Source organism: Vombatus ursinus, unplaced genomic scaffold, assembly GCF_900497805.2.
Source record: "Vombatus ursinus unplaced genomic scaffold, bare-nosed wombat genome assembly UNPS02001419.1, whole genome shotgun sequence".
In the NCBI taxonomy this organism is placed as follows: Eukaryota; Metazoa; Chordata; class Mammalia; order Diprotodontia; family Vombatidae; genus Vombatus; species Vombatus ursinus.
Window position 1 is genome coordinate 28,662,288 of NW_020941197.1, and position 21,335 is coordinate 28,683,622.

Consider the following 21,335-nt stretch of genomic DNA (forward strand, 5'->3'; position numbering starts at 1 on the left):
TGACTGAACAAGTTGTGGTGTATGAATGTAATGGAATACCATTGTGCTATGAGAAATGACGAGCAGGCAGACTTCAGAAAAACCTGGAAAGACTTACATGAACTGATGCTAAGTGAAATGAGCAGAACCAGGAGAACATTGTACAAAGTAATAGTCACATTATGGGATGACTAACTTTGATAGATTTAGTTCTTCTCAGCAACGAAAGGATCTAAGACAACTTCAAAACACTCACAATGGAAAATGCTATCTCCATCCAGAGAAATAACTATGGAGTCTGAATGTAGATAGAAGCGTACTATTTGCTCTCCTTTTCTTTTGTTGTTTTGTTTTGTTTCTTTTTTCTCATGGTTCCTCCCATTAGTTCTAATTCTTCTTTACATCATGACTAATGTGAAAATATGCTTAATATGAATGTATAATTAGAGCCTATATCAGAAATTCATGCCATCTTGGGGAGGGGGGAGGAAAGAGAGGGGGAGAAAATAAATTAATTATATTTTTTAAAAAAACTTTTTTTTTCTTTCTTCACTTAAGCTCATAAAAGAAAAGAAAATGATACCCAAGCTTTTTTCTTATATCCCCCATTATTTGACCATTGGTGACATTAAGATCCTGAGAGTATTTTTGTTTCTTCTCCCCATATTAAAGTGTAAACATTTTATTTGAAACAATCCCCTCTAATTTTGTGTATATATGTATGTATGTGTGTATGTATTTTTAAGTTTCCTTTGATCCTTATATCTGCATTTCAAAGTTTCTATTTGGTTCTCAACTTTTTATTAGGAATGCTTAAATGTCCTCAATTTTATTAAGGGTTTATAGGTATGATTTTACTTGCCAATCTGTTCTTAGGTGTATATTGTTATCTTTAATCTTTTGGAATATCATATTCAAAAATCTTCTCTTTTTTACAGGGATATCTGACAAATCCTGTGTGACATTGATGGTGGCATTCTAGTATTTGTACAATCTTTATGTATGTTTCTAGTAATTTTCTTTTGTTTACAAGTTCTATACTGTGCCTATATAATGTTCATGGAGTTCTCAGTTTGTGAATTCTTTCAGGCAGTGACCAGAGAGTTATACCTATTTTTACTTTGCCATTTGTTGCTAGGAGGTCTGGGAAGTTTTCTTTCTGTTTCTTGAATTATGGGAACAAGATTCTTTTTCCTCTCTGTGTCTGTATGTGGTTTTGTGTGTGTATGTGTGTGTGCATGTGTGTGTATGCATGTGCGCATATGTGTGTGCAAGTTTGTAGCTTTTAGGTATTCCAACATCTCTTCCATTTCTTTTCCTTAAGTAGTCATACAGATTTTGTTTTGTTTTGTTTTGTTTTGTTTTGTTTTTTATAAAGTGACATATCTTCTATTCTTTTTTCAGTCTTTTGATTTGGTTTTAGAATCACTAAGTTCTTCCTGGTCCATCCAAATTTTTTGAGAGTCTTTCCTCAGATAATTTTTTTTTTTTTTTTTAGTGAGGCAGTCGGGGTGAAGTGACTTGCCCAAGGTCACACAGCTAGTACATGTCAAGTGTTTGGTTTGAGGCCGGATTTGAACTCAGGTCCTCCTGACTTCAGAGCTAGTGCTCTATCCACTGCGCCACCTAGCTGCCCCTCAGATAAATTTTTTTAAAACATTTTTTGTGTCATGGAATCCTTTTGAAATCTAGTGAATCCTAGAACTCCTTCTCAGAATAATACTTTTAACTTTAAGAAACAAAATACATGCAATTTCAAAGAAAATTTTTTAAAAATCCTCAAATACTTTCCTCTAAATCTTTTATTTAATGTATAAAATTATTTTAAAACTCTGAAAAGATTTCTTCCAGGAATGCTACTTGATCTTGTGACCAAGCTATGTTTTATTTTGAAGTATTTCTTACAGTTTAGGTATCATTCTCTTCTGAATTATATATTTTGTTTCTTTGTATTCATAATATGTCTTTGGTATGAGAATTCCTTTGTCTATTCATTTTTCCAGAATTAAATTTCTGATTTGGGATTTTGTGTCAGGATAAGGCTCTACATATATCTGGATAGAATATCAGGTCCTAGTTTGATCCTAATCATTTAGGATATTTCCTAGGGTCCTTCTATTGCTTTCTCTGGACATTGACAGTTGACTTTTTTCCCAAAGGATCCAAGGCTAGTGATCTAATAATAATCAGTGGACTAAGTGGTTTGGTCAAGATCAAGGTTTGATCACTGCCTTTCTAATTTGACCGAGCTCTGCAGTTTTCTGCCGTAGTTTGGAGTTTAGTACAGAGCTGTAGGTTTTTCCCTGGTCAGAATTCTAGTAGATGGTGACTGGCTCTTAGACACTGTCAGCCAGTTGAAAGATTTCTTAGGCTAATAACAATAGTACTATAGGATGTTCAGAACTCATGACCTCAGTTACTCAGCTGCACATCCTAGTCCTAGTATGTTCCCTATATCAAGATCTTGGTACTGGGTCAGAGTGATAGAACTCTGATTCTCTCCTAGTCTCTGCTCTGGTCCAAGCTACTCTCTGCTATGATATTCAGATCAAGCACTGGATCCCAGACCCCACTCCATTCCATGCTCAGAAAAACAGAACTGCCAGCCAACCCCTGTTCTGTGGCATAGTCTTGAACTGCATCTGTGACTAGGAGATTTATTTCTGGATTTTCTTATCTAGACTCCGATGTCCATAAATCAGTGATGGTTTTCCTACGTAGACAAAGGCTAGAAAAAAAGTATTCACTCTGTTTCTCTTTGGAATTCTTAATAACAACTCAGTCTAGTTTTCTTTATCAATAATTGATAGAGGAGTTGTGGAAGAGAGCTGGGTTAACCTGCTTCTTCTTACTCCAACATCTTTGCCTGTCTCCCCCAAGGACCCTTTCTCAAAGTATTTGTAGTAGGGATTCAAGCAGCGTGTAATCAGAACAAGCACAACTCCCATTTATTTATTATGTTGGAATTACATAGGTAATTTATATATGTTTTCTCATTTTATCCTTAGAATAACACTGAAAGTAATGGACTTCTATGGCTGCTTCCAAATTCAAGATTTTGTGATCATATAAAAATATTCAGTAAGTTTGTATATGGATCAAGTTTCTCTGTTTGATATTTATTAATGTCTCTTCATCCTACAGTAGTTGAAATTTAAACTGCAGACATTGAGAAAAATGAAAAGACACCATTTAGGCTTGTGGTCATTTTTCTATAGAGTACCTTTCTACACTTTGCTATCATACTACTTCTTTATAATTCTACATTTTACTGCCTCTCAAGATGAAGTCTAACATGTCCTGCAGCAAGAGTACAAAGGGGATCCTGAGAAAAGGGGTGAAATGAAATAAGGTAGGGACTTCTTTTCCTTTGCTAGCAGTGGTTGATCACCACCAAGCCATGACTTATCTATTATATTTCTACAAAAGTATAAAATGTCCTTTATGCTTTGAGATGAGATAAAAAAAATAGGAAAAATATTGCCTGTTGATTGATAGTGTTGTTCAAGTTGGTCTACTTTTATTATGAGAAACTGAAGATGGGATTTGTAATGTACAAGTAATAAATGATGGAAGGTCTACATGAGAAATCTGAGGAAGAGATAAATTGCCTTGTAAAAACTTAAAATAAATTGTTACATCCATTTTTAAAATGCAGATTAATTGAAATTGCATTTACCTTATTTTTAAATTTGAGTATTTGAGTAGTTTTGTAATCTCTGGGTGAGGAGAGGAAACCAAAAGCAGTCTTAATTTCTGTTACAATGACCTAAGAAATGCTGTACAATATGACCAGTTTGGTTACTGCACAGAAAGATTAAACTGCATTAAAGATACCTCCTGACTTGTGGGGGTGGAGCCAAGATAGCAGAGTAGAGAAATCATTCAACTGAGTTCTTTCAACTTTCCCTTCATACAACTATAAAATAAAGCCTCAAATTGAATTCTAGTGGCAAATACAACAAAAAGTTAGAGTGAGACATTATTTCAGTCCAAGATAACTTAGGAAGTTACAAAAGAGATTTGTGACACAGTAGTAGAGACTGACTTTAAGCCCATATGGATGAAACACCAAAGGTGGGACTAGGTGGTTGCAAAAGAAACAGAAACAGCTTGGGGAGCTCTCAATTCAGGGATAGGAAGGGAGCCTGAAAACTGGTCAGAAAGAGATTACAAGAGACCTCTGTGCTAGCACTGGACATAGGGCCAGACAGTGTTTGGCAAATCCATTGCCTATAACCACTTCTGGGCCATAATTTAAGGACAGAATGGAGCACTTTCAGTCAAGAGAGTGTGACACCCAAATTCTTAAAGGAAAAATTAAATGAACTACAGGAAGAAATAGACAGTAAATCTGTACTAGTGGGAAATCTCAAGCCAGATAAATCTAACTATAAATAAATAATAAAGAAGTTAAGGAAATGAATACAATCTGAAAAAAAACTAGATATGATAGACCTCTGGAGAAAACTGAAATGTAATATAAAAGAGTATATATTTTCTCAGCTGTAAGTGCAACCTTCACAAAAATTGATCAAATATTAGGACATAAAATCCTCACAACCAAATGCAGAGAAGCAGAAATATTTAATACACCTTTTCAGACAATAACACAATAACAATTACATCAAACAAACAACAATGGAAGCATGAATTAAAAATTATTTGGAAATTAAATAATCATTCTAAAGAATGAGTGGATCAAAAACAAATTTTATAATAATTACTTATTTCATTAAAGATAATGACAATAATACAACAATATTCCAAAATTTGTGGAATGCAGTTAAAGGAATACTTAGGGGATAATTTATATCTCTAGATACTTACATGAACAAAAGAGACAAAGCGCAGATCAATGAATTGGATATGCAACTAAAAAAATTCCAGAAACAGATCAAATTAAAAATTCCCAATGAAACATAAAAATAGAAATCCTAAAAATCAAAGAAGATATTAATAAAATTGAAAGTAAAAATGAACTAATACATATGACTGAGCTATTTTAAGCAATAAAATATACAATCCATTGATTAATTTGATTAACAAAAGAAAGAAAACAAAGTACCAATGTCAAAAAATGAAAAGGATGAATGCACCACCAATGAAGATGAAATTAATGCTATTATTAGGAATTATTTTGCCTAATTATGAACAGGTAAAACTGACAATCTAAGAAAATGGGTGAATATTTACAGAGATATATATTGCCAAGATTAACAGAGGAGGAAATAGAATACTTAAATAACCCTATTTTAGAAAAAGAAATTGAACAATTCATCAATGAGTTCCCAAAGAAAAAATCCCCAGGACTAGGTGGATTTACAAGTCAATTCTCCCAAACATTTGAAAAACAATTCATTCCAATACTACAAAAACTATGTAAAAATAGGTAAAGAATGAGTCCTAAAAATTCCTTTTATAACATAAAGGTGATTCTGATACCTAAACCAGGGAGAGCAAAAATCGAGAAAGAAAACTATAGACAAATTTCCTTAATTAATATCAATTCAATTTTAAAGAATAAAACACTAGCAAGAGATTATAGCAATATATCACAAAGATCTTATACTATGACCAGGTAGGATTTATACTAGGAATTCAGGACTGGTTCAATATTAGGAAAACTATCACATATTTGACCAAATTAAAAACAAATATGACACAAATCATATTATTATCTCAATAGATGCAGACAAAGACTTTGACAAAATACAACACACATTCCTGTCTTAAAAAAAAGACTAAAAAGCATAGGAATCAATGGAGCCTTTCTTAAATGATGAGTAATATCTATTCAAAAACAAGAGCAAGCATTATCTGTAATGGGGATAAAATTGAAACCTTCCCAATAAGATCAGTGATGAAACAAGGATTGTGTTATCATCACTATTGTTCAATATTGTACTAGAAATGCTAGCTACAATAATACAAGAAAAATCAACTGAAGGAATAGAAATTGGCAATGGGGAAACAAAGCTATTACTCTTTCCAGATGATATGATAGCATACTTAAAGATACCTAGAAAATCAACTAAAAACTAGTCAAGACAATTAGCAACTTTAGCAAAGTTGAAGGATATGAAAGAAACTCACGTAAATCACCAGCATTTTTGTTTACTACCAACAAAGCACCACAGGAAGAGGTAGAAAAAGGAATTCAATTTAAAATAACTTCAAACATATAAAGTATTTGGGAGTCTACCTGCCAAGATAAACTCAGCAACTATATGAAAACAATTACGAAATGCTTTTCACACAAATAAAGACAGATCTAAATGATTGGAGAAATAGTAATTGCACATGCGTAGGTTGAGCTAGTATTATAAAAATGACCATTCTATCTAACTTAATTTACTTATTCAGTGCTATACCAATCAAACTATATATATATATATATATATATATATATATATATATATATACACACACACACACTAGAACTAGAAAAAATAATAAAATTCATCTAGAAGATGAATATCAAGGGAATCAATGAGAAAAAGTGAAAGAAGGCAGCCTAGAAGTACCAGATTCCAAACTATTTTACAAGGTGGCAATCCTCAAAAAAAATCTTGGTTTGTATCAGAAATTGAGTGGTGGATCAGTAGAATATATTAGTATACAATACGCAGTAGTAAATAATTGTAGCAATCTAGTGTTTGATAGTCCTAAAGTTCCAAGTTTGGGGGATAAGAACTCACCATTTGAGAAAAGATGCTAGGAAAGTTGAAAAACAGTTTGGCAGAAAGTAAGCATAGACTAATCATCTCACACTGTATACCAAGGTAAGGTCAAAATAGATAAAGGATTTAGACATAATGGGTACTTTAAGTAAATTAGGGAAGCATGGTAAAATGTACCTGTCAGATCTATGGATAGGGGAAAAGTTTATGATTAAAAAAATAGAAAGGATCACAGGAAGTAAAATGCATAAGTTTGATTACATGAAATTAAAAGATTCTTGCACAAACAAAAGTAATGCAGCTGAAATTAAAAGAAATATTGGATACTTGGGGGAAAGTTACAGTGTTTCTTTGATAAAGTTCTCATTTCTCAAATATGTATGAGAGTGAACAAATTTATAAACAAAAAAATAAGGCCATTGTACAGTTTATAAATTGTTAAAGGATATGAAAAGCCAGTTTTCAGAAGAGGAAAACAAAACTATTAATAGACACATGAAAAAATGCTATAAATCACTACTGATAAAAGAAATTCAAAGTAAAACAACTCAGAAACTGCTTTACACCTATGAGATAGGCTAACATTCAGAAAAGGAAAATGACAAATTCTGGAGGGGATGTGATAAAATTGAGACATTATTACACTGTTGGTGGAGTTTTGAACTAGTCAAACCATTGTGAAGAACAATTTGAAACTATGCCCAAAGGGTTATGAAGCTGTGCATACTATTTGACTCATAAATACCACTACTAGGTCTATATCCCAAGCAGGTCAAAGAAAAGGGAAAATAATTTATTTTAATAAACATATTTATAGCAGTTCTTTTTGTGGTGGCAAAGAACTGGAAATCAAGGGGGTGCTCATCAGCTAAGGAATGAGTGAACAAATGGTATATGTGGTATATGATTGTGATGGAATACTGTTTTGCTATAAGAAATGATTAGCAGAATGCTTTCAGAAAAACCTGGAAAGACATACATGAACTGATGCAAAGTGAAGTGAGCAGAATCAGGAGAACATAGTTCTGAAGAACAGCAATATTGTAAGGGTGATCAACTATAAAATACTTAAATACCTTGATCAAAGACCCAAGACAATTACAAAAGATCCACAATGAAAAATGCTATCCACCTCCAGAGAGAGAGCTGATGACCTCTTTGAGCAGATTGAAACATACCATTTTACTTAATTTTTCTTGTTTTTTTATCTTTTTTTTCTTTGAAACATGACTAATAGGGAAATGTGATTTATATGACTTCACATGTGTTATCAATATCAAATTGCTTGTGTCCTCAAGAATGAGGGGAGAAGCAAGAGGAAAGGAGATAATTTGGAAATAAAAATTTTGAAAAAAGAATGTTAAGTTTTTGCATGTAATTGGAAAATATTTGATGAAATAAAAACATTGAAAAAGATATCTCCTGTACTAAAGGTATCACACAAGTAACCTGAAATTTATTGTAATTTTGTTTTCTTGTTTTTCTGCAATGTTTTGGGGAAAAAAAAAACTTTGCATTCCTAATAATGTTGACTTATTTTCTAGGATGTTGATTTCTCCCTACTCTTGAATTGACAAAACTTGTTAATGAAAAAAAAGGCTTCTTACTAGATTCATCTCAATAATGAGGCAATTGTAGAAACACATTTTTTTGGTGAAGATTATATTTAAAATCAATATATCCTCCAAACAATAAAACAATTTCAGGATCAACTCAGTGAATTTTGTGGGGGGAAACAAATATTGACCTGGCTGTTTGATATCATAGAGATAAAATTTATTTGAATTTTTCACTTGCCATTTTACTAAATTGGCAGTTTTTAATTTTAGAAAGAAGCAGAGGGAATATTTCATAGAGAAAGAACTGAGTAATATCAAGAGTGCTACCATTTCATCATATTGTTTGATCCCAAACATTTGCTTTTTCAGTGTTAAAATGGGGTTTCCATAACAAATTTTCCATATGTAACCATTACTGAGTGGCACCTAAATTGATTCTCTTCTTCCTTTGTCTTTACCTGTTTTATTTTAGAAAATTAATATGGAAGGGAGAGAAAAATCTTTACCTCATTTAGATATAAGCCTTGATGTTTTGTTACCATTTATTTACTTGTATCTATTATAATAATGGAATAAAAAGGTTTTTAAATTAGATTCTATGAGGAAAGAGTATGTTGTGAATCTTAAAAGCAAAATTTCCTTGATGGCTAACAATTTGGGGCACCATTAAGAGAAAATATGTCAAGAAAGTGGTGATAACAATAATTCTTTGTATTTATGTTAACCATTCATTCATGTAGTAAAATGTGCAAAAGAATATCCCTTGATATCTCTGTAGTTGCTTAAATTAAGCGAGTTTCCATATTTCCTAGAATTATTCAAAGTTCCATACACATCTCATTTTGTAATGAAGAGGCTTTTGCAAGAATCACACAATGATGTCCTAGTTCTGTAGAATGCATCTGTTAGCACCATGGACAGTAGCTGTAGCTGATTTGCCTTCCAAACAGCTGAACATTAAAACATCGAACTTGACATCCAGGCGTAATGAGGAAACACTGTTTGCCAAGTTGGATTTCCAAGAAATTTCAATTAAGAACTTATTATAGAATAAATAATTTACATTGCCACATGTGCATTAGACAAGTGGTGAATAGTTTTACTGTTGATGACTGTAAAGATGTATCTTTAATGTGACACAATGAGACTTTTACCTGAAAGGAAGGAAATAAAATGTTTTCTCTTCATTCAATTTGGAAGTTCTTTTGGACACAGGTCAATTTAAAAAAAAAATAGTACTATGTTCCCCTATGCTTACCTACAAAGTAAACTAACAAATTTTTAAATAATTCTCTTTTTGTATTAAGAACTCTAATGAGGATTCTTTTAAAAAGAATCCATGACCCTGAGAATTTAAATGTTAACATAGCCACAATCTAATAATTGTATCTGTAAATGATGTATGTTAGCCAATTGATAGATCTTAAATTTACAATTTGTAAATGGTAGTGGTTTCTGTACAACCCATTCTCTTTCCCATTTTCTTGGAGCTCAGGGATACATCAAGTGAGATAGCTTTTCTTCATATGCCCTCTTGTCTGCAGTAGACAGCTCTAGTATGTATATTCACTTGATATATGATTGTAGAATCAGATACTTACATTAATCAGAGAAGCAGCTAGTGTCTTCACCCATGAGCTATGGTTTGGATTGAAATGTGTAGGAAAAAATCCAAAGAGACAAGTGGGGCAAAGATTCCTTAGGAGAAGAGGCAGGGAGGCAACAGTCAGTGAAGTTGAAGGAAGAAACAACAAAATTTGACTAGAGCAGCTTATGGGTAGGAGCAATCTTATCTTTTCATGTACTATTCCCTCAACCACCTCCTCTAGGATGTTGAACAAGGTGTGGCACATAGTAGGTGATTAGTAAACATTTTGGTCCACTCTTTATCATATCACTCCTCTGCTTTTAAACATGACATATGTTACGAAAGTAGGGGCAGGTGAGAGAGATAGTCACACAATGGAAGAATCTTCCTCCTGTCTTTCATTCTACTTGCTTTCCTAGTGCTCCCTGTCTCCACTCTTCTTTTCTTGGTATTCAGCATGGGCACATTAGAATTTATTTCTTTTACAGGTCCTGAAGAGAACTGGTGTACATTTTCCAAGCTGGATTCACAAGAGAAATATGAAAGCTAACTGCACACAGTATAAATAAACATGGCATGGGAACATGAGAGCAGAATGCAGTGGCCTGACAGACTAAAGAAACAACCTAGCATAACAAATAGTAAGTTGTGCTTTGCCCATGGCATTTTCCGGCAACATCAATAATTATATAATGCAGTAGTCACCGATTTCTCAGCTCTGGATCAATAATGGGTTTCACATCCCCTCCAGAACTATTTGTTGACCAAGGTGTATCTCTCTCTCTCTCTCTCTCTCTCTCTCTCTCTCTCTCTCTTTGTCTCTCTGTCTCTCTCTCCTACACACACCTCTGTCCATGGCACAGATCTATTGATTCTTGCATAACAAATTGAGTGTTTGGCATGTCAGCATGAGAGTATGGGAAAAATGGAAATCTTGGTATTGCTATGGAATCCACAAATGATTTCATATCTACCCACCTTTCTCATCAAGTGTACACCATTCAGCATGAAATAGCAAAGTGAATTCTTATTAAAACTAGCAAACAAGAAAGATGCTCAGGAGGGTATTTACTAAAATGATACCAAAAGAGCTAGGCACAAAGCAGAAGACTCTCAAGCACATATCAGTCATTTGACAAAATATGAGAGGTAATAGTCCTCTATAAAAACACCATCCTCCACCTCTCAATATTCCTGAGATAAAAGAGAGGTGCTGAATTATCATATTTTACATCCACAAACTGTTCAATAAATAAAAATCTCAACACAAAAATCACATCACAACTTTATCTTATGACCCATACACATCCCATATCTGAAGAGAAATCCATCTTCTTTGCATGCTGAAAGGGAGAACCTGTCCTAGTCAAACTGATCTTATGCCATATTGGAGGGATGTGATATGGGATATGTATGGGTCATAAGATAAAGTTGTGATAGGTTTCTCTTCAGAATAGAGTATTGTGAATGGATCATTCTATACAGCCTAGATAAGCTCCAACAACCAGCACTTAAGAACTTCCACAGGTCACAATGAGAGGAAGGTCATTTATTTGGTTTATTTAAAATATTAGTATAATAGGAAACATGAGACACTATAGACCATAAAAGTGAAAGAGGTCACAAACATCTTGCACTATGAGTTGGTGATCTTTCAGAATTGGAGTATTAACAGACATACATGATGTGCATAGCAGTTAGCTGTACCAGCAGATCTCCTAGATTTTTTGGGTAAGAGGAAGACAATGGGAAGGAGGCTAGTACATCTTGAATGCATGTTGGCGAGAGAGTATGGAGAGAATAAGTGGATGGAGTTAAAGGAAAGGGACCAATTGAAAGACAAAGGAGTGGTGCAGCAGCAACTTCCAGAGTGTTTAGTCTTAGACATTTCATCACTTGTGTCATGATTGTTGTAGGCAGGGATACCTTGTGACATCTGTGCTGGTCCAAGGTTGTGTCTCATGCTTCTACTGATTACAAACACAACATTCATCAGAATGTGAATAATTGGTAGTGAAGCTATGGTCAGAATCATCCTAACACTTCCTCTTTGAATGGCATCAACTGAGCTTACTCTCAATTTCCCATTGCTAGAGATGGGTAGACATGTGTGTGTGTGTGTGTGTGGAGAGAGATATCTCTAATTAGAGTTATAAACAAAGCTGGTTCTAAGCAAACTGACAGGTAGACAAAATTTATCATAGTTACTACACTTCTTCCTGTAGTCTTTTCCCACTAGGCACCCCAACCTCATCCATTCATTCAGTCATACAATTCATTTTATTCAACTATAAGTAATTTAATATTTACCATATGTAAAATACAATACTATGTGTTGTGAGAAATGGAAAGAAGAGTAAGACATAATCCATCACATCAAGCTACTTGAAGTCTAATAAGGAAAATAATGTATATAGAGAAATAACTAAAATATAAAGCAGAATATCAATGATGTAGTTTTCTTATTGTCTTCAGTTCTCTGTGTTTTGGCCCAGGAAATCAATTAGTAAATAAACACTTCTTAATCACTTACAATGTACCAGGTTCAATGCCAAGCCTTGAGGTTAAAAAGAAACAACCTGGTCTCCAGGAGCTTTCAGTTTAATAAGAAACTCAAGCAAAATCACCTGTATAACACCACATTTGTAATCTTGGATCTTCTCTGTGTACCTTTAATAAGAGGAAGGGGAAGGAGAAGGGTATTACACCTAAGGTTTCTACAATATATTTAATTTCTTATTTAATATGTATGGCCTTGAACAATTCATTTTATTTCTCCTAGGTTCTGTTTCTTCATCTGCAAAATGAGGGGCAGAATAGATGGTCTCTAAGCTGCTGGGCAGCTCAGTGGTACAGTGGATAGAGCACCGTTCCTGGAATCAGGAAGACCTGAGTTCAAACTCAACCTCAGATACCTTTTATCCATGTGACCTTGGGCAAGTCACTTAATGCCATCTCCTTCAGTTTTCTCATCTATAAAATGGGGATAATAATAGTATCTGCCTCCCAGGATTATTGTGAGGACTAAATGAGATAACTATAAGGCACTTAGAATAATGTCTAGTACATAGTAAGTGCTATATAAATGTTAGTTTATTATGATTTTGATATTATTAAGCTCTAAATCCTAGGAACTATGCTTCACAAGCAAGGAAGCTACTAGTCAGCCAATCAATAAGAAACTATTAAGTTCCTTCTCTATGCCAGGTCCTGTGTAAGCACTGTGGTTACAAAGATAACAGAAAAAACATTCACTGCCTTATAGTTTAACCAGGGAAAATAATATGTATGTACATAAAAATATACAAAATAGAATAAAAATAAATATGATACAATTTGGAGGGAGGCACCAGCAGCCAGAGGAATCAGGAAAGACTTCGTGTGGAAGATGACATTTGAGCTGAGCATTGAAGTTCTCAAACTTTCCTTTCATATATAGGAAAACATTAACAATTCTCCTTTCTGGTCCCAGTGTAAATGTAAAAAGAAAAAAAAAAACCTGGCCCACCTCCACTACCCCCTGTACTTCCTAGGAGCCTCAGGCAATGGAGCTTTTTTGCACTACTTCAAAGCCAATTGAACAAACCCCATCCTGGGAAGAGAACCAGCAGAAGGCTTATGCTGCAAAATGATCAGCTCACGGTATTGAACCAGCTTTCAGCTGGAAGGGTATAGAGAGCAAAATAGTTTCAATCCTTCAAGTTTGAAAAGTTCCTAAGGCAAAAAGAGTTGTTTGGAAGGTGTATGGACACAAGAGGTTAAGAATAACAGATTTGTAGGGCTAGGTCAAAAGGTCACATGGAAAGGTAAAAGAGGAGAGGAAGGCAGGGGAGGGGAGAGCAGGGCAGAGCAGGGAAGGGCAGGGAAAAGAAGGGGAGGGAAAGAATGGGAAGGAAAAGGAAGGGAAGGGGAGAGAAGGGAAGAAGAGAGATGAAGAAAGGAAAAGAGAGGAGAGGAAAGGGCAAAAGAGAGATAGAAAGAAAGAGAAAGAATGAGAAAAGGAAGGAAACAAGGAAGGAAAAGACTGATAAATCCGTAAGTATAAGCAATGAGCACCAAAGTAATTTTATTGACAGTTGTGTGCATTCTCATCTAGCTTATTCATTATTGGTGTATGCAATGGACCTATAGTACAGTGATTTAAATATATATATATATGATGTGTGTGTGTGTGTGTGTGTGTATACACGGTGTGGCTTGATTCAGGCAGAAAAAAAAATTAATTGCTCCTGGGTCCAAATAATGGCTCTGCTATTTGCTTACCTGTGTGACTTTGCAAAAGTTCCATCACCTATTTGTCACAGTTTTGTCATCTCTCAAATGATGGAGTTGGGGTATATCAATGGTTCTTCAAAGGTATTCAGAAGCACATTCACTAGATGTACCATGAAGTTATCATATTTATACTTTCATCTCATGACAATATATGAACCTCTCCACTATCTGATATTATATGAGGATTCCTTAAGGTAAATAATACTACTATCCCTTGAGCAAAAAGTTTGAGAACCACTGGACTGAATGATCTCTAAGGTTCATTCTAGCCCTACATATATGATCCTATGAAGGATGAAAGTGCAACAGGCAGCTATGTCACTAACTGGCAATGGTGTTCCCTATAGCCTTCATGTTCAACATCAAGAAACTATAACTAGTTAAAAGTCATCTGATAATCTGACCTGTGTCTTTCTTCCTTAAATTCAAATCAACATTTCCTTTTATATAGCATAAAAGTTGACTCTGGTGTATAGTAGTCATTTTTTTTTCACCATGACATACACCACAACATAAAATAGTTCATTCTCTGAAGTAGTATCCCAAGTAAAGGGAGTTTAGGATTTTGTGAGACGTGCTTAGAAAAATCACTTTTTTAAAAATATAATTATGCACTTATTATTGTTGTTAATAATAGTTATTACATTAAATCACCACTGAGGTCCTTCCAGTTCTCAAAATCTATGATTCTAAAGCTAATATAATGGATTTTTTGTAATAGTTAAAAAAATCACTTTTCCATAGCCATAGGTAGCTGTATTGACTTAATATTTGGGAGATAAATCAACTATCTATTAATTTTAGGGTGTTATCTCTAGTGTGGCTTAACATTCTCATTTACTACTGGAAAATTGTTGAGAAACAAAATAACAAATGAATTTTGTTTTTCCACATGTAAAGAGACCATTCTCTACTACAGATTTTGTGGAGCTAGCTCATCATGTCATAGAGCTTGGGTTCTCAATGACCATGCCAGAGGAACACATATTCTGGCACATCCCAGGAAGCTGAAACAACTTTGTACATGGACTCTGTCAGATATCCCAGGACTAGCCAACCTGAGTGTAAAGAGGCATATGAAGCATTGGAAGAGATGACACCAGGTTATGAATTTGATTGGCTATGACAATTTGTGAAAATCAGCTAGTCTCCAGACAGGGTAAGATCTGTAGGAACAAAGGCCACACAGATCTTTCAAGGAAAAAAATGAGAGCATACTGATGAAGCAATTGTTGAAATGTATACAAACTAAATATAGAATGATGATAGCTGATTGCCAACATCACACTGTACCTCTTGCCCACATTTGAGTTTAAATATATTGCTGTATATCCCCATAGAGGTCAGTGACCAAAAGAAAGGCCCTACATACATCAAAAACCATTTATAGTAGAAAGACTTGTAACAACAAAAAAAAACCTGCAAAAAAGTAGGTATTTATAGATAGAGAATGGACTAAAAAAATTGTACAAAAATATAATGTGCTGTGTAATTCAATATAAGTACGTTGCTGTACGAAGTGATGAATAAAAAAAGCATTATAAACTTATATGAACTGATCTAAAGTGGACTGAGGAGTTCAATGACTCAATAATGTAAACAGAAAGAACCACCTTGATCAAATGATCTAAACTGCAATATGGTGGATAAAGCTCTGGACATGGAGTCAGGAAGAGCTGGATTTGAATTCTGCTTCAGATGTTTTTCTGGCTGCATGACTTTAGCAAGTTACTTAACCTCTTTTGACCTCAATCATCTCTCAGACACCTTCCAACTCTAAAGCCATCATCTTGTTAATGCTGTAAAATGCTAATAACAGCTCATCACCACAAAAGAGGTAAGTGTAGGCCTTTCCTTCTACTGTTCTTCAGAGAAGGGGAACTATAAGTGTGGAATACCACATAAAAGGTCAGACTTTTTCAATGTGTCAGTTAGTTTTGCTAAACTTTTATACGTCCTTTTCCATACTTACTGATATGTAATAATTCTCTAGGAGAAACAAAAGAGAAAGGGATAGTTTAAGAAATGTAAGACTTAAAAACAAGATATTAATTAAATGTAGGTAAAATTTGCTTGTTGCTGATAACAGTTTTTTTGTTTGTCACCTGTTTCCATCATCATCTGTAATAGAGTTAGTACTTTAAATGCATGCTATTAATTTTTTTTTAAATATGCTTGTTGAAATAGATAAAATAAATATTTTTAAAATTAAATAGTCAGGAAGATGTGAGTTCAAATTTGGCCACAGACATTTACTAGCAATATTACCCTGGGCAACTCACTTAACCTATGTTTGCCTCAATCTATTGTAGAAGGAAATGGCAAACCGCTCCAGTACCTTTGCCAAGAAAACCCCATATAGGGTCAGGAAGAGGTGGACACAACTGAATGAATGAATAACCATAACTTTCCCAGCTTCTCTCTTTAATTAAGTCTATTTTGGGGCAGCTAGATAGTACACTGGATAAAGTAAGGTGCTTGGCATCAGGGAGATCTAAGTTCAAATCTGTCCTCAGAGACTTACTAGCTGTGTGACTCTGGGGCCAGTCACTTAACTATTATTTGCCTCAGTTCCTCATCTGTAAAATATGGGGACACACTGGAGAAGGAAATGGTAAACCACTTCAGTATCTTTGCCAAAAAAAACCCATGGACAGTATGGTCCATGGAGTCATGTGGAGTCAGATACAACTGAATGACTGAACAATAAAAGATTTTGTTTTAAACATTGACTTTGGAAATCTTGCTCTTATATTTAGGACTGTATATCTCTGACATTCTAAGAATCCATAACACATTAAATGAAATATTGTAACCATTGCCATATTTAATTATCTACCTTTCATATGTTGTCAACTTTTTAATTCTTCTGCTGTTTCCTCTTATGTTCTGGGGATATATTAATACAAAGATGCAGACCAAAGCAGAGCTGACCTCTCACAAAACTTACTGCCTCAAACCTTCCCTAGATACTCAGTTTAAATAAAATGGCTATTTATTATAGTTTCTGCATAAGTCAACAACATACTTAATTATGAATAAGTGCCAACAATAATGAGAATTTGATTGTGATGTGGTTGATCATACTGACTGTAAAGGAAACACTATATTTTATCTGATATCAGACATAAATTGGTGGTAAAGGTCAGTTAGCAGTGAAACAAGGGTGCCCAGTTACACACCAAATATTTCAGCGACAATTAAGATTGTTACAAGTTCTATGGAAACATGGTATAATAGAAAGAATATTAGATCAGCAATCATATGAGTTGGAGTTTCGACATTTATGTAACCTTAAGTGAGCCATTTCTCTTTCTTGGCCTTATTTTTCTTGCCTGTAAAGACAGATAAATGGTTTTATAGTGCACAGAGCACAGGGCCTGAAGTCAGAAAGACTGATCTTCCTGAGTTCAAATCCAGTCTCAGTCACTTGATAGCTGTGTACCCTGGGCAAGTCACTTAACCCTATTTGCCTTTGTTTCCTCATCCTTAAAATGTTGTGGAGGAGGAAATGGCAAACCACCATAATATCTCTGCCAAGAAAACCCCAAATAGGGTCAGGAAGAGTTAGACACAGTTGAAATGATTGAACAACAACAACAAAAATAATGCTAAGGGACCCAACAGTTCTTGGGATCTAATATATATGCTTATCATCCCAGTCAACATTATAAAATAAAACATACCTTTTATCTCCTCCTTGATGATGACAGTGATTATGATGATGAAGATAAACAGCTAATATATATATAAAACTTTTTTAAAATTTACGAATCACTTTACATAAATCATTCCATTTCATCCTCAAAATAGCCACAGAAGTAGGTTACTTATCATACTTATTTTACAAGAGTCTGGAGTCATACAGCTAGCAAGTATTTAAAGCATTTAAACCACCAAACTTATTAAATCACCTTATTATACCACTTTGCTATATCACCAATCCTTAGAATTCTCCAACACTAAACAATTTCATTTTATTTTAATTGAGCAATTCTTTTTTTTGGTCTGGGAGATTTCCAGAAGAAACTTTTGTTTTGGAAATTCTCCAGCTTCTTGCTTTCATTCTAATAGAGAATATAGAAAGAATATCCTTAAACTATGTTTACTGTCTATATAGTTATGTGACAGGCCTAAATGTCCATAAATTCTGTACCAGTTGAACAAATGTAAGACTTTTCCTGATACAGAACAAGATTCTAAATGCAAATCCCCCCCAAAAAATCTCACCTAGCAAATAGCTATTCAAATCAGCATATTAGCAATATAATATTCACCCTTGCAATAATAATTCAAATTGAAATGAATTTAAAATATTTTAAGTGTTTGTATAGCACTTTGAAATCATAATCACAATATATTTTGTAGTTACCCTTTAAAAAAGTACTATTTACATTATGTGCCTAGCATATCAAGGAACTCATCTTTGAACTGTCTACAAACTACATTGAACACAACAGTAAAAATATTAAGAAGCTGAGGTGGTTAGGAATGTCACTAATAGAATTTTTAATAAAAATATGTAAAGAATAATAAAAGAAGAGAAGGAAGGGCCCCTGAATTGATAATTTGGGGAGAGGGATCTCCAATTATCAAGATTATGAATCAAGGCAAATGAACATCGACCTACAGTTAGGCAAAGTTCCATATTGCCAGTCTACTAGGTTGAGACCCCCAAGGACTGATAAAAAAGCCAACTCAGTAAAAGCCAACTCAGGTAGAGATAGAATTAAGAACCAGACACAATACCCTTTCCATCTCAGTGACCTTGCCTACAACCCCATAAGCAAAGTGCATACTTCACCATATGCCATTAGGCAAAGGCCAAAATCCCCTCTGGGATATGTCCAACATTGACATGCATGAGAGGCAATGCATTTGTCATTGCCAGTGCTTTATGTAATGCTAAGTAATGACAGGCTGTAACAGAAAGGAAATGACAGTTTCCTAGATACAGAGCAATAGCTTTGGGGAGAAATGTTAGGTGGAAAGGAGCTTTTCACACTAGGTAAAATGTAGTTTTATGACCTTAGATATTAGAGTTTTGTTGTTGCTGTTATTTAAAATTTAAGAAATATCTCCACCCAGACAAAATACAAGCTAAGTCCTTTGCATCTATATATTTTGTTCACATATCTTATATTGTTTAATGCTGTCAGTGAATAAAATCAATCACTCAAATATTTATTCATACTCTGTATTGTGTTTATCATTGTGCTATATGGATAAATAAGATGGTCTTGAAGCAAAATGTGAAACAACTCAGGAGTGCTACCAGGTTAAACAGAGTTAGAAGTAAGAAAGAATAAACAAATGTTCTTGTTAGACTACAAATTCCTTTAGGGTGAAACCCATATCTTATTTATATTGTTTTTTGCATATTGCTTACAACAATGCTCTCTACATAGCTGGAATTTAATTCTTGGTTATTAAATGGATGGATGAATGGATGAGTAGGTAGAAGATTTGGAACCTTCCCCTAAGAATTTGTAAAGAGTCGATATGGTGAAACTAATATTTGATGATTAAAGGATAATCAAGTACTAAACTCTATAGCATTCATTTTGAGAGCAATAAGCATTTAGAGAAGTGAATGACTAGTGCTGGTTGAAATGTTCAAGATAGCAACCAAAAAGCACATAGGATTTGATCTAGGACTCAAAAACAAAGGTGGGATTTGATTGGAAAAATGTAAAGGGGAAGAAAAAAACATAATCAAAAGCACGGAGGCAGAAATAAACATAACATATCAAGGAAGAAGTGAGATTATTTTGAATGTAGAAGAAGTAGTATGAAGTAGTGGGAGATAAGGATGGGCAGGTAAAGTTATGTCTGAATTCTGAATATATGATCCCATGATCTGCTCCATTTTTTCCTATCCCCAATTGTATAACATAAAGCATCCAAAAGAAAATGAAAGGACTTAGTCATCTGATTGTTTTGAAAGGAAGGAAGGAAACAAGCATTTTTTAAAATACCTAAAATGTGTCAGGCATTGAACTATTATGCACTTTGCAAATATAATCTCATTTGATCCTTAAGACAGCCCTGAGAGGTAGGTGCCATTATTATCTTCATTTTTCAGTTCAGGAAACTGTGGCAGTCAGTGGTTAAGTGACTTGCCCAGAGTCACACAGTAAGTTTCTGAAGCTTACTTGATTGAACTCATTTCTCTCTGACTCTGGACCAAGAGCTCTATCCACTCTGCCATCTAGCAGTGTCCACCAATGTCTTTGGTTTCATATGGCTATAACTATAATGCAGTGTTTTACCTCAGTATTCATCTCATCTAAGTGACATATATAACACATATCAGAGTATTAGCAGATGATAGACTTGGAGATAAAAAGGACTATACATGACACTTAGTCTAACCCTCATCATTTTATAGATAAAAGAAGGCCCATAGAGTTTATGACTTGTCCAAGCTTATACAGGCAGTAAATGAGAGGTGTGATTTGAACCCAGATTCTCTTACTCTAGTTCAAAAGAATTATGTAAGCTACAGATTGACTTATATCAGCTAGCTGGTCACCTAAGACAGAACAAGGAGCTGAAGAATCAGCTTATATGTTACATAAATTTGGCTTTTGTCCTATCAGGTGGCACCCTCTCATACAAGTAATTCAGCACTACAAATGATTCCAATAAGCCACTAAGATCTGGGAACATGGGTAGGGCAGCTACAAAAGAATTATATAAGCTAACTTCATATTAGCTTTGTTCAAGCTTTACTCCCCTTCAATCCATCATAAAATCATCACAGTTTAGTGCTACCTGCCTTCAGTCACTTCAGTATTTAGAATTTTATGCCCATATCTCTAGGAAATAATAATGGATAGCCTGAAGATTTTGGTCATACACACACACACACACACACACACATGCACATGCAATATAAATATATTCATTTATATGTTTTATTTGTCCTCAATCTCCTTTTAAATTGTGACCAGCTCAAGGGTAGGAAACACATCTTCTCTTTTCATTTCCTAATATCCTGCACCATTGTTTAACATTTATTATGAAACAAGTGTTTGTTTCACCAGAATAGTTTTTTACAGCTGAAAGCAGTTACTGGAAAAGAGAAAGAGAAGTTAGTATTAGCTAGAGGGATTAAAAAATAATAAGAGAGCTAAGCATACGTAAAATGTTGAAGTTAAAAAAGATAACAAAAATAGATTTTCTAAATAAATGGAGCAAGAATGAAATCAATGACTACTCAACAATGGCTGAAAGACTGAATTCATT